The following is an 8,590-nucleotide window of genomic DNA, read 5'->3' as shown; positions in this document are numbered from 1 at the left end:
CAGACCTTGCATCTTAAGCACGCTGGTTGTCTTCACACAGGATCGCTTCCAGCAAGCTCAGCTATTCATCACAGCAGGTATTCATGGCTATGAAGAAATGCATTGAGTGCATATTCAGATGTCCTTCGTGGCTTTGGTCTGAATGGGAAAGAGTGTGCTACAGAAGAACGGTTAGTCAGAGAAGGGTAAGACTGTTCTTGAGCTCCTATCAATCTAATACAGAGCCATACATCAATGCTATGGTGGTCTCCATGATGGGCAAGAAGGACCAACTAATGTACCGACCTAGGACAGGCACGGTTGGCTGGCCACTCTATACCTTAGACGGGATTATAGAAAACAAGTAAATCTTGTGCCTCCATCCAGCTACGGGTACTGCTCACCTTTAAAAAATAAAAAAGGGGGACTTGCAGCCTTCCCAGCTTTGAGTAGGCCTTTCCTAGCCTTGAACAGGCAGAGCAGTCTTCCCAGCCTCGAGCAGGCTGAACAGACCTTGAGTGTTTGCCACAACGGACCTTACCAGCCCGGATGGGGCCCTCTGCTTTGGCTGTATGTGCTGGTTCCTGTGAGAACTTGGAAGATCTGGCTGCAGTGCTGGCCTTGCTTTGCCACATGCACACTCCGGCTGAAACACAGGAAGGGTCTGTGGCCTTTCCCTTTATAAACGCAGTGCTGAACATTAAACTTTGGGCCTTGATCAGAACGCAGACTTGGTGTCATTCTTCTCTTGCCTCCCCTCCCCCCTTTCATTTCCAGACCCCCTTTCAGGTAAACCCAGTTCGCCCATGGCCGCTGGATGGCTACAGGCGAGTACCTATGACTGTCACAAGACTTTGTGGAATCGGTTTTCTTCTTCCACCTTTATATGGGTCACAAGGATTGAACTCAGCTTCTTATGCTTGGCCGAAAGCACTGTTAACTACTGAGCGTCCTCACCAGCCATGTTTGTATTTTCTCTTGATCTGTCTGGCCCCCTATCTCCTTTTCTGCTGAAGTTCAAACCCAGGGACCTCATATGTAATTCACCCTCCTTTTAACTACAAGTCTCCATATGTACCCCAGATAGACTGCAAACTTAATCGTCCTGCCTCAGTTTCCCGAGTGATGTGATTGCAGGCATAGGCTACCAAGGTTAGATCTTTTTAATAAACTGTTTTAAATTTTATTTTATGTGTATTATTGTTTTGCCTACATGTATATCTCTGTATCATGTTTGTGCAGGGTTCCTTGAAGGCCAGACAAGGACATTAGATCCTCTGTAAGTAGACATAATGTGTCCTGAATCCTGGGTCCTCTGGAAGCACAGCCAGTGCTCTTTACCATTCTGCTATCTCTCCGGGACCAAGGAGTATCAGAGCTTAACATCACAAAGACAACCAAAGCCAGGGGTGGCACCTCTGTACCTTAAAGAAACAAAGTTACAGTGCCTGAAGTTACAAAAGTCTGTAACTTCAGCACTTGTTGAAAGGCCAGGGACAGCCTGAACTATAGGAGAAGCTGTCTCCCAAGAAGGGACAAGGAGGCAAGGTGTGGAATTTGATTCTGGAAAAATTCAACACTACCCATAAAATAGTACTTACTCCAAAATATCATTACTCCATAATATTATTATTCACACCCCCCCCCCCAATTCAATACTGCAACAACCTTTCAATCTGTCTATTTACAGGAGATGAATTGGAAATAGAAGAACATCTCAAGGCTGGTGTGATGGCTCGGTGGCCAAGGTCACTTACTGCCAAGGTCACCACCTGAGCTCCATCCCCAGCAGTCATAACTCCTGGCACTCAGAGTGGAAGGAGAGAACTGACTCCTGCCAGTTGTCCTTTGACCTTTATAGGCTCACTCTGGGAGCACAACAAAAGAAATGAATCCTAAAGAAACATTTCTTAAAGGGATACATTGAAAGACATCAAGAGATGCAACTAGCTAAATAAGACTGGAAAATCCCAGAATGAGCTGGAGGCAGACTATTGCAGAATACTTGAAAGCTATCTAGATGCAGTGAGGGGCCCTAGATTTTGATTTGTATAAATCAACAGACACACACACAGAGACACACACACGAGAGAGAGAGAGAGAGAGAGAGAGAGAGAGAGAGAGAGAGAGAGAGAGAGAGAGAGAGAAATTTAAATACTGACTAAATACTAAATAATACTTTAAAATTGATGCAACTTCTTGAAAGACTTACCAGAAACCCCTATCTTTTGGAGAACCACACAGAAACATTTCTGGATGAGAAGTTACACTGCCCAAGAGAGGCAGGTGTGGTCGCAGATGCCTGTAATCCCAGCATTTGGGAGGCTGAAGCCCGATCGGCACTGGCTGTATAGTTAGTGACAGGCCAGACATAGCAAGACCCTGTCTCCAAAAAAACCAAGTAAACAACTTCATTAACCAAGACAACAGGAGATGTGTAATAAACAAAGCAAGATGGTCATATGATGACAATTAATGAAACCAAATCAGGCATGGCTTGACACATTACACTGGATGGAGTTCAGGCTAGCTTGGCTACACAGTAACAGGGTTTTCAATACCAGTGCCTGCTCAGTACTGCCACCCTCCCAGTGGCCTGACAAAATATCCCACTGCACAATTCCCTGTACGGAAGGGACTGGACTGGGTAGGAGTAGCGGGTGGGAAGGACGGGGATAATGACTACCTCCACTTGGGGACAAGAAGGAAGAAGCTGAGGTGTCCCGATGCTTTCTGGGAAATGAAGTCCTTTTAATTTGTGGGCAGAGTTGTCCTGCGGAGGGGGTATGGAGTGGGCTCAACCGCTGAGCGGCATACTTCTGCCCCCTGGTGGACACTGTGCGGTTCCGGTCCGGGCTAGGGTCTTTGAGATGAGAGAAGAGGGAGTAGACAACCTGACAAGAGCGTTAGGGGCTGAAAGGGTGATGGGAGAAAAGTAGGCGCAAGGCCACTCCGAGGGTCGCATGAGCCAGAGCGGTCTATTCAGGCCGTGTGTAACACCTCACAGCACTTCTAGCTAATAATGAGCAAGCATTTCTATGGGTCAGCAGTTGCCTCACTAACAATCATTCGTGTGTGTGTGTGTGTGTGTGTGTGTGTGTGTGCCCTGCTTCCTACCAATGAGGCTCATCAGAATAGCTAGTGCTGGATTTGAAATTGGGCTGTCAGATATCAAAATCTGCACTCTCCCTCACTGACGCTTATCAAAAATATACTCTCTTAACCAGTTATCCCAAGCTTGTAATTGGCACAAGAACACAAAATAAACAAACACAACAAACAAACAAACTCATTATAAGCATGTGAGTCCTTAAGCCAGAAATTTAGCTCAGCTCTGAACCAAAGGCTACATGGTTTTGCTGACACCAGTCAGGTCGGTCTGGGCGACAGGAATCATCAGAGGGCCTTAAGGCTCAGAACGATTCCTCCCCTTTGTAAAGGCCACTCCTATTCAAACATGACCCCCCATTCCTTGGCCGGTGACACCCCCTGACAGATTTGGCTATTTAACTTCATCTACACCTATCACCAGCTCCGATTACCTGGAGGACTTCAGCTCCGGCCTTGTGGGTAATAATGGAGTATTACGGAAGAGATGGCTCGGGGGATTAAGAGCTGTTCTGTGACAGACTTTAACCTGGGAAGATGTGAACAAAGTCACCCAGCTGGGGAGCCCAGACAGACCAAAGGCCAACTTGGCGAAGCAATGGGTTTTGTTGGGTTCCTTACAGGAGCAGAAATGGCTCAGGCAGCTGTACACCAAAGCCCACTCTAGCGTACGTGACAGCTCACAGAGCGGGGAACCTGCAGCACAGCCTGCAGGAGCTCAACAGGTTGGAGAACTTTCTTTCCAAGTGGCTCAGACGAACTGAGCCTCTTCCGGGCAGCTCAGTTGGTTTCTGCCTTCTGCTCGAAGCTGGGCTTGTTTGAGCTGGAAGCAGCAGGCTTTACACCTTATATACTCCTAGGAGGAGCCTAGTGAATCGGGCCAGTTCCGGTGACTTTCCAAAGGTCTTTTGAGTTGTTTACTTTTGTCTCAATGGCCTCCCCTGGAGGGAGCGATGTTTCAATCTCCGAGGAGTCGGCTACGTGAGAACACTGCCTGCTCTTCATGTCGGTGTTCCCAGCACCCACATAAAAGCTCACAACCATCAGTTCCAGGGGATCCAGTGTCCTCTTCTGACCTCTGTGGGTACCAGGCACACACCTGGTACACATGCATACACACAGGCAAAACATCCATACATATAAAATATTTTTAAAATAGAATATTACTTTTAAGAATCAAGCTTAGCAGGGAGTGACAGTTCATGACTTTTATCCTAATTCTTGGGAAGCAGAGGTAGGTGAATCTCTGTGAGCTCAATGCCCGCCTGGGCTGCAGAGTGAGCTGGGACTCATGGACTCACAAGACTCAGAGCTGGGACTACATATGCTATATATGTATACATATACATATATGCACATATACATATATACATACGCACATACATGTATACATATACACATATGCATATATACATATGCACACACATGTATACATATGCACATATCTGCATATACACATATATACATATATGCATATATACACATATACATATGCACATACATACATATACACATATCTGCATATACACATATACATATGCACATACATGTATACATATACAAATATCTGCATATACACATATACATATGCACATACATGTATACATATACACATATCTGCATATACATATATACATATGCACATGCATGTATACATATACACATATCTGCATATACACATATACATATGCACATATATGTATACATATACACATATCTGCATATACACATATATACATATACACATATATGCATATACAGAACTTACCCACCCCCACCTCCCAAAAAGAGTTGAACTCAGTAGCACAGGTCAGTATTTGCAAAGCTTGGTCAGAGGGTAAGGCAAGAAAATTAGGAGTTTAAGATCTGCCTTGGTATTCTTAAAATAGTAAGCTAATTCATATAATAGTCATAGAATAATAAAAAGTAGGAGTAGAGCCAGGCAGTGGTGACGCACGCCTTTAACGCCAACACTCAGGAGGCAGAGGCAGGTGGATTTCTGAGTTCGAGGCCAGCCTGGTCTACAGAGTGAGTTCCAGGACAGCCAGGGCTACACAGAGAAACCCTGTCTCGAGAAACAAAACAAAAAGCAAACAAGCAAAAGTAGGGGCTGGAGAGATATCTCAGCAGCCAAGAAGAGTGCTTATGGGTCTTACAGAGGCTCTGGGTTTGGTGGCCAGTGTGCACAGTGGCCACTGGGCAGCTAGCCACTGCATGCATGTGCATATACTTACATACAGAAACACACACAAACACATCAATAAGAATAATAAAAACATTTTTAAATTTTAAACAAAAAAACAAAACAAAACAAGGATTTCTAAAAATTTGGTCCAGTGGTAGAATGTTTGCCTTGAATATTCAAGGCCTTGGGTTCAATACTCAGCACCATCGAAACAAAAAACAAGCAAATAAAACTAAGTCAAATTAAAAATAAGAAAAGCACCACCCTAATGCTGGCAGTGTGGCTGTGTGGTAGAGCACATGACCAGAACCCAGCCGTGGCTCAGGGGGTGACTCAGTGGGTATCTTGTACACAAGGGCCCGCATAGCACCCCAGCAGTGTCGAACACACGCACAAAGCATCTTTTCCATTGTCAGTTTACCTCTTGACAACTGGGAGTTTTTATTTGTATTCATCTTTAAAATGTTTATTTTTTAGAGTTAAAAAATGTTTATAGCTTTGCTTCTTTTATGTCTCTGTAGCACATGCATGTAATACCCACGGAGACTAGAAGAGGGTGCTAGAGCCCTAGGGACTGGAATTACCTAGTTTTTGTTTGTGTGTGTGTGTGTGTGTGTGTGTGCGCTTGGAATTGAACCTAGGTCCTAGAATAGAAGAATAGTCAGTGCTCTTAACCTCTTTTTTTTTTTTTTTTTTTTTCGTTTTTTGAGACAGGGTTTCTCTGTGTAGTCATGGCTGTCCTGGAATTCACTCTGTAGACCAGGCTGGCCTCGAACTCAGAAATCCACCTGCCTCTGCCTCCCAAGTGCTGGGATTACAGGTGTGCGCCACCACACCCAGCTGCTCTTAACCTCTTAACCACTGAACCATCTCCCCAACGCTAATGAGAGGCTTTTGAAACTCCTGGGAAGTTTGTGCTGGTGTTTGGTAGATCTTTGTGTGCAGTGACTGTGACTCTTACCTGGAGCTGATACTGTGATTTTGAGTGGTCAACGGACCAATGGGCAAAATGTGGTCCTCCTCTTCATCATACCCAAGTGCACTCTGAGGTAGGTCGGGTCCTCGGTGCTCCCGGATGAGCTCTCTTGCTGACCCGAGGTTGGCATGTGTTACAGTCTGGACCCTAAGTGTCCCCCAAAGGCTCACAGTTTGTCTGTGCTTTTATGATGGACAGTGTATATTGCTTTGTGTGTCAACTTGACACAGGCTGGAGTTATCACAGAGAAAGGAGCTTCAGTTGGGGAAGTGCCTCCATGAGATCCAGCTGTGGGGCATTTTCTCAATTAGTGATCAAGTGGTGAGGGCCCCTTGTGGGTGGTTCCACCTTTGGGCTGGTACTCTTGGGTTCTATAAGAGCAGGCTGAGCAAGCCAGGGGAAGCAAGCCAGTAAGAAACATCCCTCCATGGCCTCTGCATCAGCTTCTGCTTCCTGACCTGCTTGAGTTCCAGTCCTGACTTCCTTTAGTGATGAACTGCAACATGGAAGTGTAAACTCAATAAACCCTTTCCTCCCCAACCTGCTTCTTGGTTATGATGCTTTGTGCAGGAATAGAGACCCTGACTAAGCCACAGTGGAATCTCTAAATGGGAACTAGTTGACGGACAAGAGGGCATGGTGGTGCATGTTTGCAGGGGATGATGGGATCCTGGCATGGCTCCTTTCTCTGCTTCCCGGGCTACTGGGAGAGGTGCAGCGTTGCCACGGGCTCCCTTTGGTGTGGTATTGTAGCATCACAGGCTGAGATAACAAGAATAATGAAGGTCACATAATCACAGGTGGAAGTTTCTGCACCCAGGAGCCGTTTCCCATTTGCCCTATCTGTGATGGGGCAGGTCTAGGACCTGAATGTTCAGCAACTCTACGCCACTGAGGTGCACCTAGCCTCCTTCCCTCTGCGCATTGTCTCAGGTAGGGCTGACCGTTAAAGTGCTTGCCAAACTGAGGACTGAAATTTGCTTGCCCACAGAACATCAGGAAGGGGGAGAGGGGTCTCCAGGGCAAGCTTCCTAGCAACACTAGACAGATCAGTGAGCTCTGGGTTTGATTGAGAGGCCTGTCTGGATGACTAAGCCGGGGCGGAGTAAGGAGACATTCCCAACATGAACCTCAGATCTCCACACGCATGCCCATATACACAGATGCACACGTACCCATGTGTATCCACACATGCAAGTACACCTACATACATGAACAACACACAAACAAATAGGAAAAAGGTTATCTCAGGTATTTGTCACAATAGAAAGCTGACAAATAAGCTGGTGGGAAAGTTGGGGACTCCTCTTGCTTGTTGAGCTGAGGGCAGCGGGGGTGGGGGCAGGGGCAGGGGCAGGGGCAGGGGCAGGGGCAGGGGCTGCAACATGTTCTATGGATGTATTTCTCCTAATGTTGATGGCACTAAGGGTGTGCAAATCTGCGGGCAGTTTCTACATGCGATGTCTCCCGTCTGTTTGGGGTTGGCCCTGAGCTTCCAGGGGTGTCCTATCTAGTGAGCCCGTGTGCTTTGTGGTGGCATAGGTAACAACGGCTGTGTGCCCAAGGATGCCACAGCTCTCAGACTTCCATATCCTGCTTACTGTAGCTGCTCTCGATGTTACAGCTTCCTCTTCCTTCAGAAGTTATAATTAAGCAATTACAACAATTGCACCACTTTCCAAAAAGTCATTCTACCAAGACTCCCTAATGAGGGTTTTTATTTTACAGGCAAGTCCATGGCTTGTGACTCACAGTCTGCAGAACACACAGGCTGCACAGACATCACACACCTGAGGCACAATGTTCTATCTGTCAGTCAGGCTATAGGATGGTATTTATCTGCTTCCAGTAGATGCTTCTTACTTATTTTTCTCTACTTGGGATGGGACCATATGTTAGGCAGATCCTCTACCCCTGAGTAATATTCCCAGGGCTCCTTTTACTTTAGTAAGAGGAAGGAGGTTGGCATTCTGGTACCACAAGATCTCGTTGGAGGTTGGATGATTGGTTTTGGTCGTTCTATTGGGTGGAAGATGCTTGTCATTATAAAGGAGTTGGGTACAAGTTATTAAATGGCCTTGTCAGGGGGAAAGCAAGGCACAAAAATTTATACTCAGGGGTTTCTTTCTGTACTTTTCTCTACCCTTTTTTTCTTATGTAGGGGAGAGGGATTGAGAAGAAAAAGGGGGAATATAAGAATATTATATGGATAATAGAAAAATAGGTAGATTATTGAATCTATTCTTCTTCTTCTTCTTCTTTTTTTTTTTTTTTTTTTTTTTTTTTTTTTTTTTTTTTTTTTTTTTGGTTTTTTGAGACAGGCTTTCTCTGTGTAGCCCTGG

This window comes from Apodemus sylvaticus, chromosome 1, assembly GCF_947179515.1.
Source record: "Apodemus sylvaticus chromosome 1, mApoSyl1.1, whole genome shotgun sequence".
NCBI classification, from domain to species: Eukaryota; Metazoa; Chordata; class Mammalia; order Rodentia; family Muridae; genus Apodemus; species Apodemus sylvaticus.
This window is presented reverse-complemented; position numbering follows the sequence as displayed.